Raw genomic sequence first — 20401 nt, forward strand, 5'->3', positions numbered from 1 at the left:
GGAGAATCCTTCAGCATCTCCAAGCTAGTGATGGGCCATTTAACCTAAGATCAACCAAGCCATTGGCCTGGCCCAAAAAGTCTAACAGGGCACATCAGGTGTTCTCACTTGGGAATTTGAAGTCCAAAACACTGAGACAAGTTGCCAGTTCATGACAGGGGACAAAGGTGAAAGGATGCTAGGTGGGGGACCCTAGCCAGCCAAATCATGGATAAATTGCTGCAGTTTGAAGCTAGCAAAACTGTGAGTGAGCCGGGGAGGCCAGCTAGTGGAGATGGAGAAAGAAGCAGACACATGAGGGTACCAGCTCTGCTAATGGTGGGGCACCAGCAGAGGGAAACTCGAGACCTGCTGCTGCTGATGTCTCTAAAGACACCGCAAATCTAGAGCACCCTGAAGCTGTGGTTCCCATGAGGACTGGCTGCACCATGGCTCAGTATCCGGTCCTGTGACATCCCTGTCTCCTTCCTTACCTCTTATTTATTCTAAGAGTAACCCCCACCCCCCCAGTGAATTAGGTTAGATAGCTCTCTGTTCTTTCCACCTCAACAACATGGCCCACAGCAGGGGCCTGATTAGCACTTGTTGAATTACACCACAGGGATTTAAAAAAGAGAAAGAACCATGTAAGTTGCTGTGGTCAAGCTAGGCTTCCTGCAAGAACTAGAGACTTTGTGGGAGAAGGGTAAACAATCCCAGGTCATGCCAAGGAAAAGGCTAGTTAGAGAGCAGTAATTTTGAGTTGTGTGGGGACACTGAAGGTGCGAGAGTCCTCTTCGTGGTTTTTTAGGCTGCCAGCAACCCTCACTCCAATTTCCGTAAGTCGTCTTTTGGATTAGTCTGACCCTAAAAACTTGGGAAAGACAAAGAATGACTATTAAAGACATCACACTACGCCATGGAAGATGGAAAGGTAAAATTGTGCTGTAATAATCCTGCAGACAGAATAAATGTTGTAGTGGATTATTATGTTGTCTAAAGACAGTCTTTGTGAATGGTGAATGACACTCGTAAGATTTTCAGCTATTTACTTTGCAGCGCTTCCATTTCCATTCTGTTTGGAGTGATGGTTTCTCTTTTCCAATGCCTCCCCTTTTCCCTCATTTTGGCAGTGGGGAACAACCTGATAAGATGCTTTCAGGAACTCTCTCAAGGTACAGCCACTCAGAGTTCTCCAGAATTCAGGAAAGTTCTGCTCCTCAATTGTGTTACTGTGTGTGTGTGTGAGAGAGACAGAGAGACAGAGAGAGAGACAGAGAGACAGAGACACACACAGAGAGAGAGAGAGAGAGAGAGAGAGAGAGGGAGAGAGGGAGAGAGGGAGAGAGACTGGGAGCTACAAAGAGAGAACGGGCAGCACTGGCCAGCTACCATGGAGACAGAAATCCACGAAGAGGCATTTGTGCAGCAACAGCCCAATGGTGGGGGAAACCCTTCAGGATAAAGCAAAACCCTTTAACATGCTTGAGTTTTGTAGAACAAACCTAAAGTGGCCTGTGCACTGTTGTAAACCTAAGTTTTTCCAGCATTTAAAATCTATGTTGACTATTTCATTTGCTTTTAAAAACTAGGTAACACATCCATGGCACAACATTTAATACTTACATGAAAATTTAAAGTGAAAATCAAATCCCTTTTTCACTCCTATGCTCCAGTCTATCAGGATGTTTCTTTGGAGACAGCCTATCTTCTTTTTTATGTGAATTCCAAGACAGTCCATGTATCAACCAGCATATGTGTGTATATCCTTTTTCTTTTCCTTTTCGATGCAAATGATAGCATACTATGCACACCATTCTACAGTTAAAATTTTCATTACTTAATGTATATCTTGGAGATAATTTTAGGACTGAAATGCTGCCTTATTTTTTAATGGCTACATGGAATTCATTCTGTTGTAAAAACATGTCATCACTTGTTTAACAAGTTTTTGTATTGTTGGTGGTACAGGCTGAATTGTGTTCCCACAAAATTCTGGGGGTGCATTCCTAACTCCCAGTACAGAATACTCCCAGTACAGAAATGTGGAAATAGAGATAAGGTCTTTAATTTAAAGAGGTACTTTAGGTTAAATGAGGTTATTGGGGTGGGCCTAATCCAATATGACTATGTCTTTATATGAAGAGAAGGTATGGACACAGACATGCACACAGAGGGAAGATCATGTGAAGACACAGGAAGAAGACCACCATCTACAAGCCGAGGAGAGAGGTCAGAAGAAAGCAACTCTGGCAGCACCTTGATCTCAGACTAGTAGCCTCCAGAATTATAAGACAAAAAAATGTACTTAAGTCTTTTGTTTAAGCCCTCAGTCTGTGGTGCTCTGTTATGGCAGCCCCAACAAACTAATGGGTGAGTGTCTAGGTTGCATTCAGTCTTTTGCTAGTATAACCACACTTTCATAATTAACATTGTTTTTATAGCTGTAGGATAAATTCCAGAAGCAGAACTGTCAGGTTAGAGGAAACCTGGACTAAAATAAAATCTTTTTTTTTTAATTAAAATATAGTTGATTTACAATGTTGTGTTAGTTTCTGGTGTACAGCATAGTGATTCAATTATACACATATATAAATAAATTCTTTTTCATTATAGGTTATTACAAGATATTGAATGTAGTTCTCTGTGCTGTACAGTGGGACCTTCTTGTTTATCTATTTATATGTAGTAGTGTGTATCTGCTATTCCCAAACTACTAATTTATCCCTCCCCTCTCTCTTTGGTAACCATAAATTTGTTTTCTACGTCTGTGAGTCTCCTTCTGTTTTGTAAAGAAGTTCTTTTGTATCTTTTTTTTAGATTCCACATACAAATGATATCAGATGATATTTGTTTTTCTCTGACTTACTTCACTTAGTATGATAATCTCTAGGTCCATCCATGTTATTACAAATGGCATTATTTCATTCTTTTTTATGGCTGAGTAGTATTCCATTGTCTGTCAACGGCCATGTAGGTTACTTCCATGTCTTGACTATTGTAAATAATGCTGCTATGAACATTGGGTGCACATATCTTTTCCACTTTCAGTTTTCTCTAGATACATGCCCAGGAGTAGGGTTGCTAGATCATCTGGTAAATCTATTTTTAGTTTTTAAAGGAATCTCCATACTGTTTTCCATAATGGGTGCACCAATTTACATTCCTACCAACAGTGTAGGAAGGTTTCTTTTCCTCCAGCATTTAATGTTTGTGGACTTTTTAATGATGGCCGTTTTGACTGATGTGAGGTGATACCTCATTGTAGTTTTGATTTGCATTTCTCTTATAATTAGTGATATTGAGTGTCTTTTCATATGCCCATTGGCCATATGTATGTCTTCTTTGGAGAAAAGTCTGTTTAGGTCTTCTGCCCATTTTTTGATTGAGTTGTTTGTTTTTTTGTTATTGAGTTGTGCGAGCTGTTTGTATATTCTGAAAAATAAGCCCTTGTCGGTTGCATCGTTTGTAAATGTTTCCTCCTAGGCTATAGGTTGTCTTTTTGTTTTGTTTATGGCTTCATTTGCTGTGCAATAAAAATTATCTTATTTACAGAATGAGGTGAAGGGAATTCAGAAAGTAAATCAACTAGTTTTCTTATAAATGTTAAAGCCCTATTTAGTTAAAAAAATCTGCAAAAACCAGGGCACAGGGGGAAAGAAGGTGATTATAGATTATAGAATGTTAAAATGGAGAGACCTGTAAAAACCACCTAGTTTTAATCTCCTTGTCATGCACATGAAGAAACTGCTTACACAATGAGAGCATAAGAGAGGTAAATTACAACACAACACAACACACCACTCCATAACACACCCAGGCCTCCTGATATCCTGTCGACATGACTTTTCACTATACTTTAATAAAGAACCTGAAGTTTATTTGGGGAAAGTAAAGGATAATTTTTACTGTGGGAAGGTGGTTAACATATTACTGGGGAGCCATCCTGAAATTAAGAAACTTGTCCTCCAAGAGGTTATTTATAGATCTGAATTTCAAACATCAATGTTTAAAGTATGCAATATTGTTCATCAAGCTCAAAAGTCAGATTTCTAGGTGCAAATGTAACAGCTCATCACTTTGACAATAAGCATAATAACTAGCACTTGTCACATGCCTGCTATATGTCAAATAAGACCAGGTCCTTAAATACACTTTTTCTTGATTTAATTACCACTTGGACTCTCATCTTCACTTGTTTCATCTGTAAACAAGAGACAGAAGGAGTGCCTGCCTCATACACAAGGTTGTTGTTAGAATGAAATGAGATAATCCCTGTACTTCATTGGACTTCATTGTACTTCATGACAGGCGGTGTGCCTGGCCACACTTGGTGCTTCATAAGTGTTAGATGTTATTAGTCAGTATCTCTTTTTTTTCTCAAAAGAATACAGTGAGATAGTATTTTTGTTCTCACTATAGAGACTCAGAGAATTAAGTAACTTGCTGTTACATTGTAATTTATTTTTATAACTTCATTATAAACAGTATGATGCATTTATGCATGGGAGATACATTTAATCAGCCCCCAGGGGTGGTTAGTTAACATCTAAAGCACTCCATCAGAAACCCATTCTCTCACTGTGGCTATGGGCAAAGGCTTCAAATATCATTATCTATATCCTCATCAGAGCTTCTGTTGATTAGTGTAAGAGATACTAGAGATGGATTTTCATTGGTGAACTGAGTGGCATCAAGAGGTATGTAGAATAGAAATTTCTGAAACAGGTATAGGAGTTGGCTTGGCAGACTCAGTGGACCAACACTTACTTCTGGGACCCTCACATTAATGGAAGACTCTGTCCCTGGGTCCACGAGAAGACAGGCTGATCCTGACTTCAGAACACAGTTGAGTTTGCCTCAAGTGAACCGTCAATACAAAAGTCTTACAGGTGCACCTAGGGACATCATCCACCACCATGCCCACCACTAAGAGTAGCAGCCACTGATTGATACCTAGGCAACTGCTGAGTGGCTGACTGCCGTGGATCATGTTGCATCACTTGTCTGAACTTGCACAACACGTGGCAGTATTGGAATTTGAACCTCAGGCTGCTTGACTCCTGAGGGTATGTCCTCAGCCATCTCCTCTTACTACCTGATGATAGAAGTGACCCAGGACACTTCTGATTATTCAGTTCAATATGAAAAGGAAAAAAAAAAAGTAGAGGAGTGAGAGTTCCTCTGAGACAGGAGTTTCTCTACCTGAACATCGTGCATCTTGAGGGATCCATGATGAGTTTCAGGGTTCCAAGAATCCCTAAAAATTGTATGTAACACTTTTGAGTTAATGTGAATATGTGGAGTTATTTTTTTCATGATCAGAGTCTATAACTTTTCTGCAGAGTCTCAAAAGGGTCTGTCTATGACTTCACCCCCGGAAATGTTTAGTTCTGTTTTAGAAAATCAGTTGTAAACCTTTCATCTGCCCTCTGAAGACGCTTTTCCACACATCAGCACATGAATTTTCTCAAACAATTTACAGTTGGAGGTAAATGGAAAGTGTCATTGTCCTCATTTTGCTTAGCAAGGAGTGAAAGTGCCGAGGTTAAGACCATTCAGCCCTGGGAATCCCGATGCGCCATCCAGCTCTGAAGCCGCTTTGGAAGAAGCCCTTTGCCAGAGTCCATCATCTCTGGCTTGCAGCTCCTTGGATACGTGACTGATTTGCTGGCCAGGCCTCTAACTCTTCCTAAAAGTGCCTCCCACATCTCTGCCTTGGTGCTTTCTGCTCCTGCCGCTTGCTTTGCCTGGAAGCTGTACGATTCTTCCCACCCTGCACGGCCCAGCCAGAGTTCCCCTCCTCTGAGCAGCCTCCCTAGCTACCCCAGTGGTAGGGGCTCTTCTCTTAGTCTGCCAGGACAGAACTTTAATCAATGGAAGTCAGTGAAGCATTAATAGTGGACTGCATGGATCGTGTCTCATACTCTTGTCTTAAACTGTTACCTGTATCTTGTGTTTGTTACCTGTGTTTGCCGGGCCACAACCATCTGGGGCTTTCATGGAAAGGTAGCCATCAGTATTGTATTTCTCAGGCTCAGTCCTCGCCTGCTGAGGCAGACCCTTCAGCCTCCCTTGAGGTCACCCTTGTTGTTTTCGAGAGTCCCCATGTGTGGCCTGAGCACGGTCCCCTCCCTCCTGCACTGACTCTGGCCAGTGGTGAGGGCTCCTGCTGAGGCCCCTGATCTCATAGAGCTCCAGGAAGTTGCTGCCACTGCAGCCCACCAAACCCCACTGCACTGGGGCCGCCCTGTCTTTTCTGTGCACACGTGGGAGTCCTTCAGTGGCTCACCTGAGCTGGTCTCTCAGCTGAGTTTAGGGGAGTCCCTGATCTTCACCTCTCTGTTGTTCTTTGCTTCATGGGTCTAAAGTATTGAGGCTTTGCTCTCAGTGGCTCATGGATTTTTAGCTCGATAGCTCTTCCCATTTTACATGTGGTCCCCTTCTCCTAGAAGTCAGCAGGGAGCCCATGAGTTCTGATCTAGGGTACCATCACTGGTCTAATTATTCACTTAACTCTCTTTCCCTTAGGATGGGCTATTTCTAGGAGACCTCTGGTTGATAATATGGTGCACGCCAGCCCTGGCTACAGGTTTTGCCTCATTCCCCCATGCAACCCTTGCAATAACCTTGTGAAGTCGGTACTTTCCCTGTGTCCAGGTGAGGAAGCTCAAGCCCAGAGGGGTGAAATAACTTGCTAAGGTTGCCCAGAAAATTAGTAGTGAAACCAGGCTTCTAGATTTCTAGGCTAGTGCTTCTTCCTCAGATCAGTGGCTTTCCAGTCTCTCTTTTTTAAACTCTCAATATCCCTTTCTTCAAATGAAATCATTAAAGAGGCCCAACATGTGAAACAAATATAGCTAGAGCTGCTCTAGATGAAAATGGGGTGAACATGGGGGTTTCTACAGCTCAGCTGCCCCTTCCCAAAGGGCAGCTGGGCCCTGAGCTTTGTCTGAGGAGGGACTTCTGAAACACTGTTGCAGAGCACCCGGTCTCACCCAGAACACAGATGAGCTCCATGTTCCATCAAAAAGACACATTTCCCATCAGGAGGGATGCATGCAAATTCACGTTCGCAGGCCAGGCAGAAACACAGTTCTACGCAGTGGTGATTTATTCTTTATCCCTCTCCCCCTGACACTTCTCCTGAGTCCTCTGTCCAGTGCTCTGTGTGTTTAAATCTCTCACTTATCCATTCTGCCCGACTAGCTCCTTTTGCTGAAATGCTTTCATCCTGGCAGGTGATCGCCACAAGCCTTCAAGGAGTGGTAAATTGAGATGGAGAAGTAATGAGAGGCCCCAAGGCTGCTTTAGGTAATGTTTGTTCAATTTCACTCACTCTCCTGCTGAGCTTTAGGTTTTCCATTCAGGCTCATGAGTGCCACGCCCGGGGCATTCCAGCTGAGCTGTCTGTAGCTGAGCCAGAGTTTGTAGAGAGCTGGAGAAACAATGTGCTGAAGAAGCAAGACCTCCGAGCTGTCATCCTCCTGGGAAGCACCCCAGGAGCCTGGGCCAGGCCTAGCTCAGCTGGGTGCTGAGATGGTCTGCCCTGGGTGAGGGGAGTGAGCAACACCAACGCCCGCAGCTGCTCTCTCTCCGTCCCTGAGTTGGAAATGACTGCAGGATGAGCAAGCATCAAGGATGCAGGGTCTACTTGCCAGAGAGAGGTGTGTGTGAGCCACTGAGAATGACTCACGAGATCTCCACCTGAGGAAGGAATGTCGGCCCTTCCTGGGTATGCTTTAGGAGAGGCTCAGCTCCAGAAAGTCGTCCCCAGATGCCGCACTGCGAAGTCCAGCTGTTCTTTTTTCCAGATAGGGAAAAACAAGACTGTAGGAGGGAAGCCCGATTCCCAAATGACATTTAGCAACCCTTCCATGTTTCAGGTGAGGATTCTGGTTTACAATGGCTGTTGGCCCTGGAGAGACTGTTCCAAGAACTTGGCCCTTCCTGAAAACTGCACATTGCATGGCTGGTGGCTATTCCCACGGCCCCTTTCCAGATGGCAGCTCTGCGCCTTGATGAGTAACCGTAACACATTTCTGTAGCAGTTTATAGTTCCAGAAGCACTTTCCCATATATATCAGACAAGGTTCAGTGCAGGTAAGAGAAACTGCTTTGGCGGTTTAAGAAGAAAGGGGTTTAATATGGAGAATCAGGTACTTACAAGGAGCAGGTTTCACACTGGGCTTCCATGAATGACTCCCAGAGCTGGATCCCAGAACTGGCCCTACCCAGAGAATGTCTACTTCTGCTACAATCAGGAAGCCAGCCCCAGAAATGTTGGCTCTCAGAGTAGAATTTACTGTAATTTGTAGATCAGAACTGTTGGCTCCAGCTCCAGTTTTTATCTGAGTTAGCTGAATGCATACCTCATGCCCACACCTCTCCCTTCTTAACTTTCTAAATAAGTCTTATGCAAGGACATTGCTGCAGGGGGTTCTGGAAACTAGGTGTTAGCTTCCCAGCCTCTGCAGTACTGGGAGGCACACTAGAAATTGGAATGGACATCTATTCTGTATCTGCCATCCCATACTACTTCTCAATAGTCACAGGAAGTCTGAAAGTGACAGGAGAAGGCAGTCTCATTTGGCACTTGAGGAAAGGGGGCATGCTGAAGGGGGTAGGGAGAAGTAGGGAGATGCAATGGTCAGGGACTGTGCTCTGAGCAAGTGAAGTTTATGTTGAGGTCTAAATGCAAGGGCTTAAACTAGATGAAGTGCTGAGCAGGAACAGTATTCTAGGCAGGAACAGCATGCACCAAAGTTCTGAGACTAGAGGCAGCGTGATACAACCGCAGCACTGAAAGGGAGGAGGTGTGCCTGTGGGGCAGGGAGAGGACAGCGGGAAATGAGGCTGGAGAGGCACCGGGGACAGACAGGCAGGCCCTGTAGGCCCATTAGGGGACTTTGTCTTTGTCCTAAGAGCAATGGGAAGCCATTCAAGCATTTTATGAAGGGGGATGTTGGAAGTATGCGTGGGACACGATCATACTTAATTTTGAAAAGGTCGCTGGCTGTAGTGTGTGTCCTAGTACCATGCTCTTATTCACCCACCGCAGGCTACAATTTGCCACCAAACTATCACACTCCTGTAGTACTAAAGGGGTTTATTTTTGCATCATCCTCATTCTTTCATTCCTGGCAACAGGAGAAAAACAACAGCAAGAAGAGGTCTACAAATCTGGGAAGGTATTTATAGGGGTTTTACATTTGTGTAAATAAAAGCCTTTGGGAGAAACCATTAATTTCCTTTGTAGCGCTTTAGGATGTTGGGGAGGTGCATTCCGTGTGAGCTGTTTGAAATGTTTCTGCGTATTGTTCTGTGGGTGGAGCTCAACAAGGTGTGGAAATGAATCAGGAGACCAGGCCTCTGATCCTCTAGAAATTGGCGGTGCTGGGCTACCTCGGCCCTGGTCAGGGATAGCTTGATGGAGGGTGGGTCTCCTCTCACTGACCAGCAACTTGGGGACTTGGCAGCACATGGTCAAGGCCTGTTTCAAAGAGATCAAAGATCAGAAATTTACAAAACTCTCAGATGTGAGTGTACTGTAGAAAGACCACATGTTTTAAAAGAACTGGCCCCTGAGAGTCCAAGGACTCAACTGTCTCTGGAAACCTTTCTTCCTAGAAGAACCCAACTCTGTTGCCTTCCTCCAGCAAGCAGGCGTGTGGCACCCAGCAAGCAGGCAGCAGGCAGTCTCACCTCGGTGGAGACCTGGGCTCTGTGTCCCAGCTTCCTAACCAGGTTGTGAGCTCCTTGAAGGAAGGGACTGCTCCTTTATAAGACTTTATATTCCTTACAACATTCATCTTGGTTGGTTTATGGTCTGAGCTGAAAAGATTCACAAATCTCAAGATTCTTGACTTTCTTTTGGTCATGGTGGCTGTGGTGTGGGTGTGTCATGGACCCTGGGTTAGGAACTTTTGCTTAGACTATACCCTCCACAGGACTTATCAGAAGTGACCCTCACTCTGATTCTCCCAAGCCTGTACATTGGGGGGTTGTCCACACTGGCCCTGAGACCAGTGGCCAGGCACAGGAAGTGTGCTTTGTGAGGTTCCCCTGGGACCGCGAGTGGAAGCAGCTGCAGTCCTGCGGGCCCGGCCTCCCCCTCCTGCAGAGGTGTGCAGAGGCTTGTTGCTTGATGCTTGTTGCTTGCTCTGCTTTTCTTTTATTGGTTTCCCAGAGCAATTGCTAAGGTAGGGAGTAATGAGTGGCTCACGTGCTGTCTGCCTTTCAAAGCCACCTGGGGAAGCACTGCATCATGGCATTCTGGTGTCTCTTCCTATGACCACCCGGGTGTGTCGGGTTTGGTGCCCTGTTACTTCTTTGCTCATTTGGAGCCCCTCCTAGTCATCTCTGCTTCTCCATCTATAGCTACCCAGTAGGAATAGAAACTCCAGAGAATCATTTCTATTTATATCTAGGGGATGCTTAAAGAAACAGATACCAAGAAGCCAAAGCATTACCCATTTTTTCCCCATTAAAAATGGTAACCGTGAGGAGATATATGTGTATGACTGAATCACTTTGTTGTACACCAGAAACTAGTACAACATTGTAAATCAACTATGCTTTCAATAAAACATGATAATGAAGTGATTAATGAAGTAAAACGTTAGGGACAGGTAGTGCTGTCAGTACAGTCAAATTCATAGAGACGGAAAGTGGGAGGCTGGTGGTTACCAGGGCTGAGTGGGAGGGGAGAATGGAGGTTATTGTTTATTGGATATGGAGTTTCACCTTGGGGAGATGAAAAAGTTCTAGAGATGGATGGTGGTGATGGCTGTACAACAGTGTGAATACACTTAATGCCACTGAACTGTACACTTAAAAATAGTTAAAATTGTAAATTTTATGTAATGTATGTTTTTCCACAATTAAAAAAACATTGTGGATAGATTTGGCTCACCAAGGAGACTCTAAACTTGTTGAGTTTTAGCTTGGGGTGTGTGTGTCAATGTATTTATATTAAAAGTAACCAGTTTCCTGAAAACACATAACCTGCTCTGGCCAAGAGGCTCTTTTCCTGTGCTTCTGTGCATCCTGAAACTGTCTCCACAGTGTGTTGGTCAGGAAGTGGGTGACTCATGGAGCGTTTATGACAGATCCCTGAGTCACTCACACACACACACACACACACACACACACACACACACAGTCACACACATACAAACACACATACGAGTCACCTACCTCACAGGCTTCTAAGACAGGCAGTGATTTGTACGCTGCCAGAGAAATGTGCCTGGGGCAGGTGTGAGGCGGCCTGGTACCTGTTGTCAGGCACATTCCCGAGTGGCCTCTCCTGCGGCCTAGTAATAAACGGAAGCTGTGGCCACAGCTCCCAGCCCCAGGCCTAGCATTGCTTCTCTCTGTGTCTCTCTGTAAGGTCAACCTGGATGGTGGCAGCAGTGACAGCAGTTGGTAACAGAAGTGCTAGGTGCCCTCTGGCCAAGGTGGGCCGTGTCTGTTTCAGGGGCCTCCTCACACCGAGATGGAAGCGATGCTGGATGTAGACACAGAATGGAGGGTGTGTGGTGGGGGCCACAGTCGGGTTAATCACAGGGCTGGTCTGACATCTTCCTGGTGGTCATGGATCGGTTTGGGAGCTACTCAGTTATGAAAAGAAATGGAGGACTGAGCTGGATGTTAGGAAACCTGGGCTTAGACTTGGCTCTGCCACTAGCTAGTTTTGTTACCACGGTAAATCACTTAAGCCTTCCAGCCTCGATTTCCTCCTAGATCAGGACTGGCCGGCACACAGTCACGTTCCACCTATCCCTCCTGCGTCTGCAGCAGACACCACTCACTTCTCACGCATTCTGTGAGCACATGCCGGCTCATGGTCCTTCCCGAACAGCCCTCTTTTACCTCCTTCAATGAATTGGAGTTAGCGTTTAAAATTCTGTTTGCTATCCTAAAGGGTAAATTTGTTAGTTTTCAATTCTTACTTCTTAGAATCACTTGAGTGTTTACAAAATACAGATGTCTGATCTCTACCCATATGGGTTCAGATTTAATTGGTATGGGATGAGACCTAGGCATTGGTATATTTTAAAAGCTCGCCAGGATTGAGGGCCACTGGTTAGATGATCACTGAAGCCCCTTCCAAGGCTCTTATCCAATCACTCTATGAATAAATGTTGGCAGCAAGATGGCAGACATGAGTGGACCAGCTGGTCCATGTGCTGGTGGCAAGAGCATGAGGTTGAGAATCAGGAGACCTGGTTCTTGTTTCTCGTAATTCACTGTGACCTTTGGTGAGTTACTTATTCTTTTTGAGCTTTAGATTCTACAGTATAAACTGGGAATAATAATCTCTTGAGTTTCCTATTTTACCATATTTTAGGAGGATGAAATGGTAGAAGATATATGAGAAAAGTGCTATGTCAAATGTTACATAAATTATTTCCTTTTACTAACCCGAGTGCTCCCAAATACTTCTTTTGAATTTTGAAATAAAAGTTTGAATCTATCCCTTAAGAGGATTTCAGGAAGATCAAGTGAGATAAAATACACAGTAGCGTCCAGCATGATGCCTGGCAGGTGTGTGATAAATGCTTGTTTAAAAATTTTGATGGAGATTACTGCAACAGTAAATCACAAACGGAGTTTCGTGTGCCTTAAAGGAAAGACGAGCTCATTTCTGTGATTGCTTTGTTAGAACTGGTCCTTTATTTGATTTTCTAAGGTGAAAAATTATGAATGTTAATAGTCTCCTTATAACATATGCAAACACAGAGAAGTAAAAAGAGCAAAGTATGAAAGTCTTCCTTATCTCCCCTGCCCCACCACAACCCTCTCCAGAAATAATCACCAGCAATGATTGAGGTGTATTTGTCTGGGTCTCTTTCTATGCATTTGCATCTCACACACACACACACACACACACACACACACACACACAGACACACACACTAAAAAAATCTTTTTCTAACAGAAATGGAAACTATATCATATTCTACTTCATATTTGCGTCACAATGTGTTTTAGGGATCATTCCATGACTTCTGCCAAGTAATTTAACTCTTCTTGCCTCAGTTTCCTCATCTGGATAATAATAAGACTACTGTAAGGATTGAATTAGTATTTGTAAAGCACTGAAAACACTGTCTAGCACTTTTCTGTGGTTAAGCTCACAGTAAATCTTATAGAAATATTTTTCATGAAATAAATGTTTATTATAGAACAGTCTCAAAATAAAAATTACTTATCTTTATTTGTGCTGCACTTAGGGCTAAGTGTAAAAAGAATACCCCACAAGTTAAGAGGCTATTTTGAAAGTATATACATCCCTTACCAACCTTTCATACTTTACACAATGAATGTTGGGCACTGGGTCCAAGCTTGGGGACTTCAGTGATTTTATCTTAATGGCTATTCTGATCTCAGCCTTTTCATTCCACTTTTGCACCTCAGTTTCTCTATTAGAAAGCTAAATATGCAGTATTATCCACCAGGCAAGAGGTGCCCAGAAGAAATGGACTTGAAGTGGCTACAGCTCTTGATAGTTTGTGACAGCCCAGAGTGTTCGCCTGCACAGCTGAGGAGCAGTAGGTCATGACCGTGTCTTTAACTTCCCTTCGGGCTTTGTTAGGGAAGGTACAACAGAGGAGAAGGTTTGGCATTTTGCCCCAAGAAGAATTTTGATCAAGGATAAACATATTCCAAGATGCCGTGAAGTTGAAGTCACATGAATGCTAAGTGATTTCTTGGCATCAAAAATCAATCTCTTTCATGTCAGTCCTAAAAAAAAAATAAACACTTTTACCTCCTTCAGTACCGGGAATAGCCAGGTTGGCTTCAGCTATTACAGCAAAAGCTTTTAAAATAATTACTTCTAGAATACTGTAATATTAGTGATTAGCTTTGTGTTAAAATTGAAGAGATAAGTAGTTAAATACTAGGAATAATAAACCTTGGAAGTGTCATTGTGTAATAAGTTTGCCCTTTACAAGTATCATTTTTCAATGATTTTGCTCGTGGTGAATCGTTCAGGAAAAATTGAATCCCTCACTAAGTAATCCTTTTTATACAGTTTAGGTGAATTCTTAAAATGATCTTTGATTTTCATACATTATAGTCAGATCCTTCAAAACAACAGATTTTTTAAAAAGTAATTACACTCATTTATGGAGTACTTTCTATGTGCTGGGCACTTGCACACACTTATTAACTACAAACAGTCCTATGTAGTGGAAGTGATTGTCACTCCACTTTAGAGATGAAAAAACTGAGGCTTAGAGCAGTTAAGTAATTGGTCAAATGAACACAGCATGTAAATGGCAGGCCTGAGATTCAAAGCTGGTCTGCTGACTCAGGAACCGAAGTGTATAACTGGTAACTGGTTGAGAGCCAGAGATGTCTGTTATAACAAGGCTTATTACTGCAGGAGTCTGGGTTTACTACAGGTCAGATGAACCCCTGCAACATCAGAGGTGTGTGTCCTAAAAGTGTGTGTGCACACGCATGTCTGTAAAAACATGAAAGGTAAGTGGGGTGAGGTAAGAAGAATGGGAATCTGGTAGACTTAGAAAGTATACCTTTTTTGGAAGAAGCTCTCTCACAGTGACTGGCTTCTGCCTGGGCACAGATGGACCTGTAGAGGTTGGAGGCAGCTGGCAGCTTCCCTCTGAAGAGGCTGGGGGACTAGAGGCCCCTGGGAAGAGCTTACCTGTAGGTTGGGAATTAAATTAGGGTAAGGGAATTGAAAATTGAAAATTCTGCTTGGTGGCTCAGAACTTAAACTTTACTCCACTGCTTCCTGCTCGTTTCCCTTTCAAACACACACATGCGCATGTGCGCGCGTGCACGCACACTTGAGAGTTAGTTGCAGACACACAAAAACTTCACCCCTTCAGCATATGTCTCCTAAAAGCAAAGTCATTCTCCTACCATCTCTTACAATGGTCACATCCAGGAGTTCAACACTGATCACTGATAAAGGACTGTTATCCAATATACAGTCTAAATTGAAATTTCCCAATTGTCCCAATAATGTTCTTTATAGAATCTGTAAAAAAAATTCTGATCAGGATCCAGTCAGGGCTTGTGCATTGCATTCATTGTCAGGTCTCTTTAGCGTGCTTTCATCTGGAACGGTCCCTCAACATTTCCTCCGCCGCCCCATTCTTTATGTCATTGATACTTTTGAAGTGTCCAAGCGAGTTGTTTTGCAGAGTGTCTCTCAATTTGGCTTCCGTTGACTGTTTTCTAATGATTAAATTCACAAGACCTAGTTGATGAAGTCAAGTGTCTCAACTGGTATTTTTTATATTACATTCATGTATTACCTATATATACATGCAAGTATCAATATATAAATACTATATTATGAAAGTCATATAATCACATGACTGGAGAATTTAAATGGCTTTAAAAAGTACACAATAACAAATGAAGTTCCCCTGGCCCAGTCCCTTTCCCTAAGAGAATACTGTTGACAAGTTTGTTTCTATCCTGGAAAACATGTATGTGTGCACCGTCATGTGTGTGTTCATGTTTGCCTGTGCCTTTTTATTTGCACAAAAGGAGTCGTGCAGTCAAAGACTGAGATTCTTGAACCACCTTTGTGTTTCAGTGACAGAAAGTTCCAGGGTGAAGTGAATCCTTCGATTGTTCCTGGTTTGAAGAGAACCTCCATGGGACTGCTTTCCAGCCCCTGTGTGAGAAGCCCTGGTGGGCTTGCACTGAGACGGCAGCATTTTGATGTTTAATACAGACCAAGGTCAGTGTACACAGTAGTTGCCCACCTAATCAAGTCGTTCCTTTATGGGGTTGATTGGGAAAAATTGGTGGTTGATTAGTTCAGGGAAGCTTTTAACAAGGCTGAGCTCACAGGAATGAAGCCTCTGCTAAAGATGATGGTTAGCATAGCTTTTTTTTTTTTTTTTAAGGATTCAGATATGCTCCCTGGAAGGGGTGTTTTCATGTTTTGATTTATTATTTTATTTATTTTCCAGTTTTATTGAGATATAATTGACATACAGCACTGTATAAGGTTAAGGTGTGCAGCCGAATGACTTGCCTTACACACAGCATGCCATGGCAAGTTTAGTGAACATCCGTTATCTCATATACATACAGAATTGGAGAAATAGAAAGGAAGTTTCTTCCTTGTGGTAAGAGTTCTTAGGATTTACTCTCTTAACAACTTTCATATATAACATACAGCAGTGTTAATTATGCTTACCAGGTTGTACATTACATCCTCAGTACTTACTTATTTTATAACTGGAATTTTGTACCTTTGATCACCTTCATCCAATTCTCCCTCCCCCTATCCCCTGCCTCTGGTAACCATAAATCTGATTTCTTTTTCTGTGAGTTTGTTTTTGACATATGATTGACCTATAACATTGTGTTGTTTCCTGGTGCCCAAAATAGTGATTTGATATTTCTATACATCACAACCTAATCGCCACGGTAAGTCTAGGTACCATCTGTCACCAGGATGTCTTCTTCTTTGTTTGTTTAAGTCAGACTCTGCTTTAAATAATGTGGTAAAATCCACATAACATTTACCATCAATGATATTTAGTACATTCACAAGGTAGTGCAAACATCCTACTACCTAGTTCCTAGATGTTTTCATCACCCCGAAGGAAGCCTGTCCTCACTAGCAGTCACTTGCTGTTTCCCTCTCTCCGCCGTCCCCGGTAACCCTGCGTCTGCTGTCTGGCTCTGTGGATGTGCCCATTCTGGGCATTTCACACAGGTGCAGTCACACAGTGTATAGTCTTTCAAGGTTTCTTTCACTTAGTGTGATGTTTCCAAGCTCCGTCCATGCTGTTATGTGTGTCAGTACTTCATTCCTTTTTAGGACTGGATAGCATTCGTTGTATGGATGACTGTATTTTACAAATTCATATATCAGTTGATGGCCTGTTTTTAAATATCACTGTAAGCTTTGGATTGAAGGGACCCTTATGTGTGGGACTGTTACACACTGTAAAACCATGTGCTATGCTGCTGATCTTCTTAGGTCAGGAGTTTAATACGCCAAGTAAATTGTTTTAAAATTCATCAGATCCCTGCCAACTAACAGCTGATAGTCTCTGAGAGGTAAAAAGCTAGAAGGACTTCTTGACCAGAAATAGAGGCGTTTAGTGTTTGTGACAACCGTACCTGCTTTTTCCCCCCACCAACCCTTTTATTGCAGCCCCTGTTGGGTGGCAGGCCCTGAGACCACTGAGCTACTCACATAATTGCCCCAATCATGAGTCAGATGGAACCGAGCAGTCATTCCTTGCAGGGTGGTTTAGGGATGGGGCAGCCACAAGCACCACGGTTGATGCCAGCTCCCTAGTCACCACCGACAACTGCTTCCCTTGCTTCTTGTCTGTTCATCACATGAAAAACCCCAGGACACATCCTCCCTTTAAACAAAAGATTTCCGATTTTCTGCTGTTAATAACATCCCGCCTGCTGTTTGCTCCAACCAGAATCTATACTGCAATTGCGCGCCCGTGTGTGTGTGTGTGTGTGTGTGTGTGTGTGTGTATGTGTGTGTGTGTATGTGTGTGTGTGTGTGTCTGTGTCTGTGTCTAGGATCACCTAGACAGGGACTAGCAAGAAACTCCTTAGGAATTCATTTGATGGCTAATGATGGAAAATCCCAGGATTTAAAAGGACCAGCAAAAAAAAAAAAAAAGAAAGAAAATGCCTGGCTTGCTTTCCATACATATGCAAAATCTCCACCTTCCCTATAATTAAAATCTGGAGACCCACAGAGGGTAAGGAGAGTAGGAAACACGGGGGCCCTGAGAGCAGGAAAAGAACATCAAATTGCTGACCCCTGGGCAGCACCGAGCATTGTTTAAGAGGTGAAATCTGATGAGGAATAGCCGATTTCCCCTCTCCCCCTCCCAGTTTCTCTCAGTCTTTTCCATACTTAGCATTTTAAAGACTCCAGCAAGAAAGGGCATCCTGCCGGGAGCAAACCTGCATCCTGAAGGACGGCTCCAAGACCTGCTTCCATGCTTCCTAAGGTGCCGATCCCGCCGCTTCACAGGGAGTCCTTATCCCCAAGCCCTGAGGCCTCCTCACCCACCCCTGTTTCTCTTTTCTATCCTCCCCTTCTTTTCCTTTCAAGCCCCTCTCAGAATCCTGACAGTCACATCCCTCCCTGGTTATGGTCTTGCCCCAGAGGTCGGGCTTGCTTTCTTCATGGACCACAGCTGCCCATGACTGAAACACCAAGCCCCCGTCAGCTGTCCTTCCAAGGCCTCTCCGTCTGGGCCAGCCAGTGCAGCAGGAGGGAAGTATTTTGCTGATCACGTAACTTCAGCTTTGAAGGTGCTGGCACATTGAAAACAAACACAACAGGCTTTCCTACAGCATGTTTTGAGATCCACTTGGGAATTTGGGTGGGGTTGGAAGAAACCAAGTGTCTGGCCTATCCCAGGGGCTATTAGTCACCCAAATTATGTTCAGGATTTTAAAAATATTAGACATGTTTGTACATGGTAGAAACTGTCAGACTGGCCACTCCTTGTCGAAGCTTGAGGTTTTGAAATTCTGATCTGCCTTCTCAAAGAATTTGTTTTTCCAAAGTAAAAAGGCCAATGGAGAAGGATCCTGGGTACTTTCAGAATGTAACCTTACCAAAGGGTATTAACAGTTAAAAAAAAAAAAAAAAAAAGGAAGAGGGGCATGAAGAGGTAGGTATGGATGAAATAGGTACAAACCCCAGAGGTGCTCTCTGCACTAAACCTGTGCCGTCTGCGGCTGGACTGCTGAGTGCTGCTCTGGTCCCTGCATGTCAGGAGAGACTGAGAAAAATTGCGGAAACAGGGTAAACACTGAGACCAAAGGGGCTTCAGGATGTACAAAAGCCACTGTATTATTACCATCTCGGGCTCTTAAAAGCTTGGGCCTCTTCGTGGAATAGCTCAAAGGCCTCATTAGAGGGCTGGGGAGCAAGTCAGAGATGCCTTAAGGACCCAGCAAGGCGTTTGGTCACCAGATTCCAAAGTCTCAAAAACAAGGAAGTCCTGATGGGACTAGCTTTAGCCAGTTAAGAAAAGTTTCTGCATAAGGGACTACTAAAATGTAACGGAATTACCCCAAATAATTTTCAGGTTGTAAAAGGAAAACATCCAACCATGGGTGATAGATCTCTCTCCTCTAAGGATGAGAGTATAAGGAAAAGTGGCTGTTATATTTAAAAACACACAAAAAAGCCTACATCCTCTGAAGTTAGCATTGAGAAATGACTTTGGGCATTGACCCCACCCTGCAACTAATGCTTACATTCCTCTAGAGGCGTCCAGTATGGAAACCACTGGCCACATGTGGCTACTGAACATTTGAAATTTATATTTATCAATTATTCCCAATTATTCTTCAAGGAAGTTTTAAAAAAAAGAAACGTAGGTAGTTCAATTTGAGATGCATATGAAATATACACTGGATTTCAAAGACAGCATGAAAAAAAGAATGTACGATATCTCATCAGTAATTTTTTCATATGGCTATATTAAGGTGATAATATTTTAGATACACTGGGCCGAATGAAATGTGTTAAGATTAACTTCACCTTTTACTTATTTTACTGTGGCTACTAGAAAATGTAAACATTACATGTGTGGCTTACAATTGTGGCTCACACTCTGTTTTGGCTGGAGAGCCTTGCTTTAGACTCCTCTACTAATAATTATGGTCGTGATCATGCTTAACGGGGACGCTCCCGCTCTGTTCGCGCTGGCCCGAGCATGTACAGGGCTGACCTGTGGCATGGCTACGATGTCCCGAAGTCAACGTACCGGAGGTTAGGGCACACCACCAGAGCAGAAACACAGACAATCTTATGGATGAAATAAGGTTTTTAAACCTGCCTTTCTGAAGCTGCTGTAATTGAGACCCGACCTGAGGGCTTCTAATAATAGTAGGTATCTAATAGTAGTAGCGTTGGGTTCATTTGTTTAAGGCACTTAGAACAGCTCCCACAGAAAATGCTTGAAAAACATTTGCTATTATTCACCCTTTTCTTGTGTGAAACTGAACTTCTTTAAATAAATGGGTTTCCCTGACACTGATAAGTTTTGGACATGGTCTGTGGTTCCCTGTGCCACTCTCTCAGTGTCTGGGACGGATTTGATTTCAGGGGCATTTACTGAAGTGCTGGATGTAGTTTCCCTGCCTTCCTCCGCCAGCATCCTGCCTGGGCTCCTTGTTTCTTTTTGCTCTGGACATCTTGGTCATGGTGTCTGTTATGCTTTGTATCTGCCTTTAGCTGAAGGTGCCCCCACACCACTGCAGCCCCTGCTTATTCACGTTTAATCAGGGTAACTTACAAAGGAATTTGGTTTTGAGCTAGCTGCTAGTAACTAGGTAATGTGGATCTCAAGCTGTTCAGCTGCTGTTTGGATCATCTAAATCAGTGGCTCTGAGCAAGGGGAAAACTTCAACACTG

The 20401-nt window shown here is 43.4% G+C and overlaps 1 long non-coding RNA gene across 1 annotated transcript in view; it reads left to right on the forward strand.

Moving 5' to 3' along the window:
• Nucleotides 1-20401, forward strand: part of LOC140696393 (uncharacterized) — a 167048-nt gene that overhangs the window by 79200 nt on the left and 67447 nt on the right. Inside the window, exon 5 of the long non-coding RNA XR_012072661.1 lies at nt 15566-15712. This is a non-coding gene — a long non-coding RNA (uncharacterized lncRNA). The remainder of the gene's footprint in view (nt 1-15565; nt 15713-20401) is intronic.

The sequence above is a fragment of the Vicugna pacos genome, chromosome 5 (assembly GCF_048564905.1).
Source record: "Vicugna pacos chromosome 5, VicPac4, whole genome shotgun sequence".
Lineage (NCBI taxonomy): Eukaryota > Metazoa > Chordata > Mammalia > Artiodactyla > Camelidae > Vicugna > Vicugna pacos.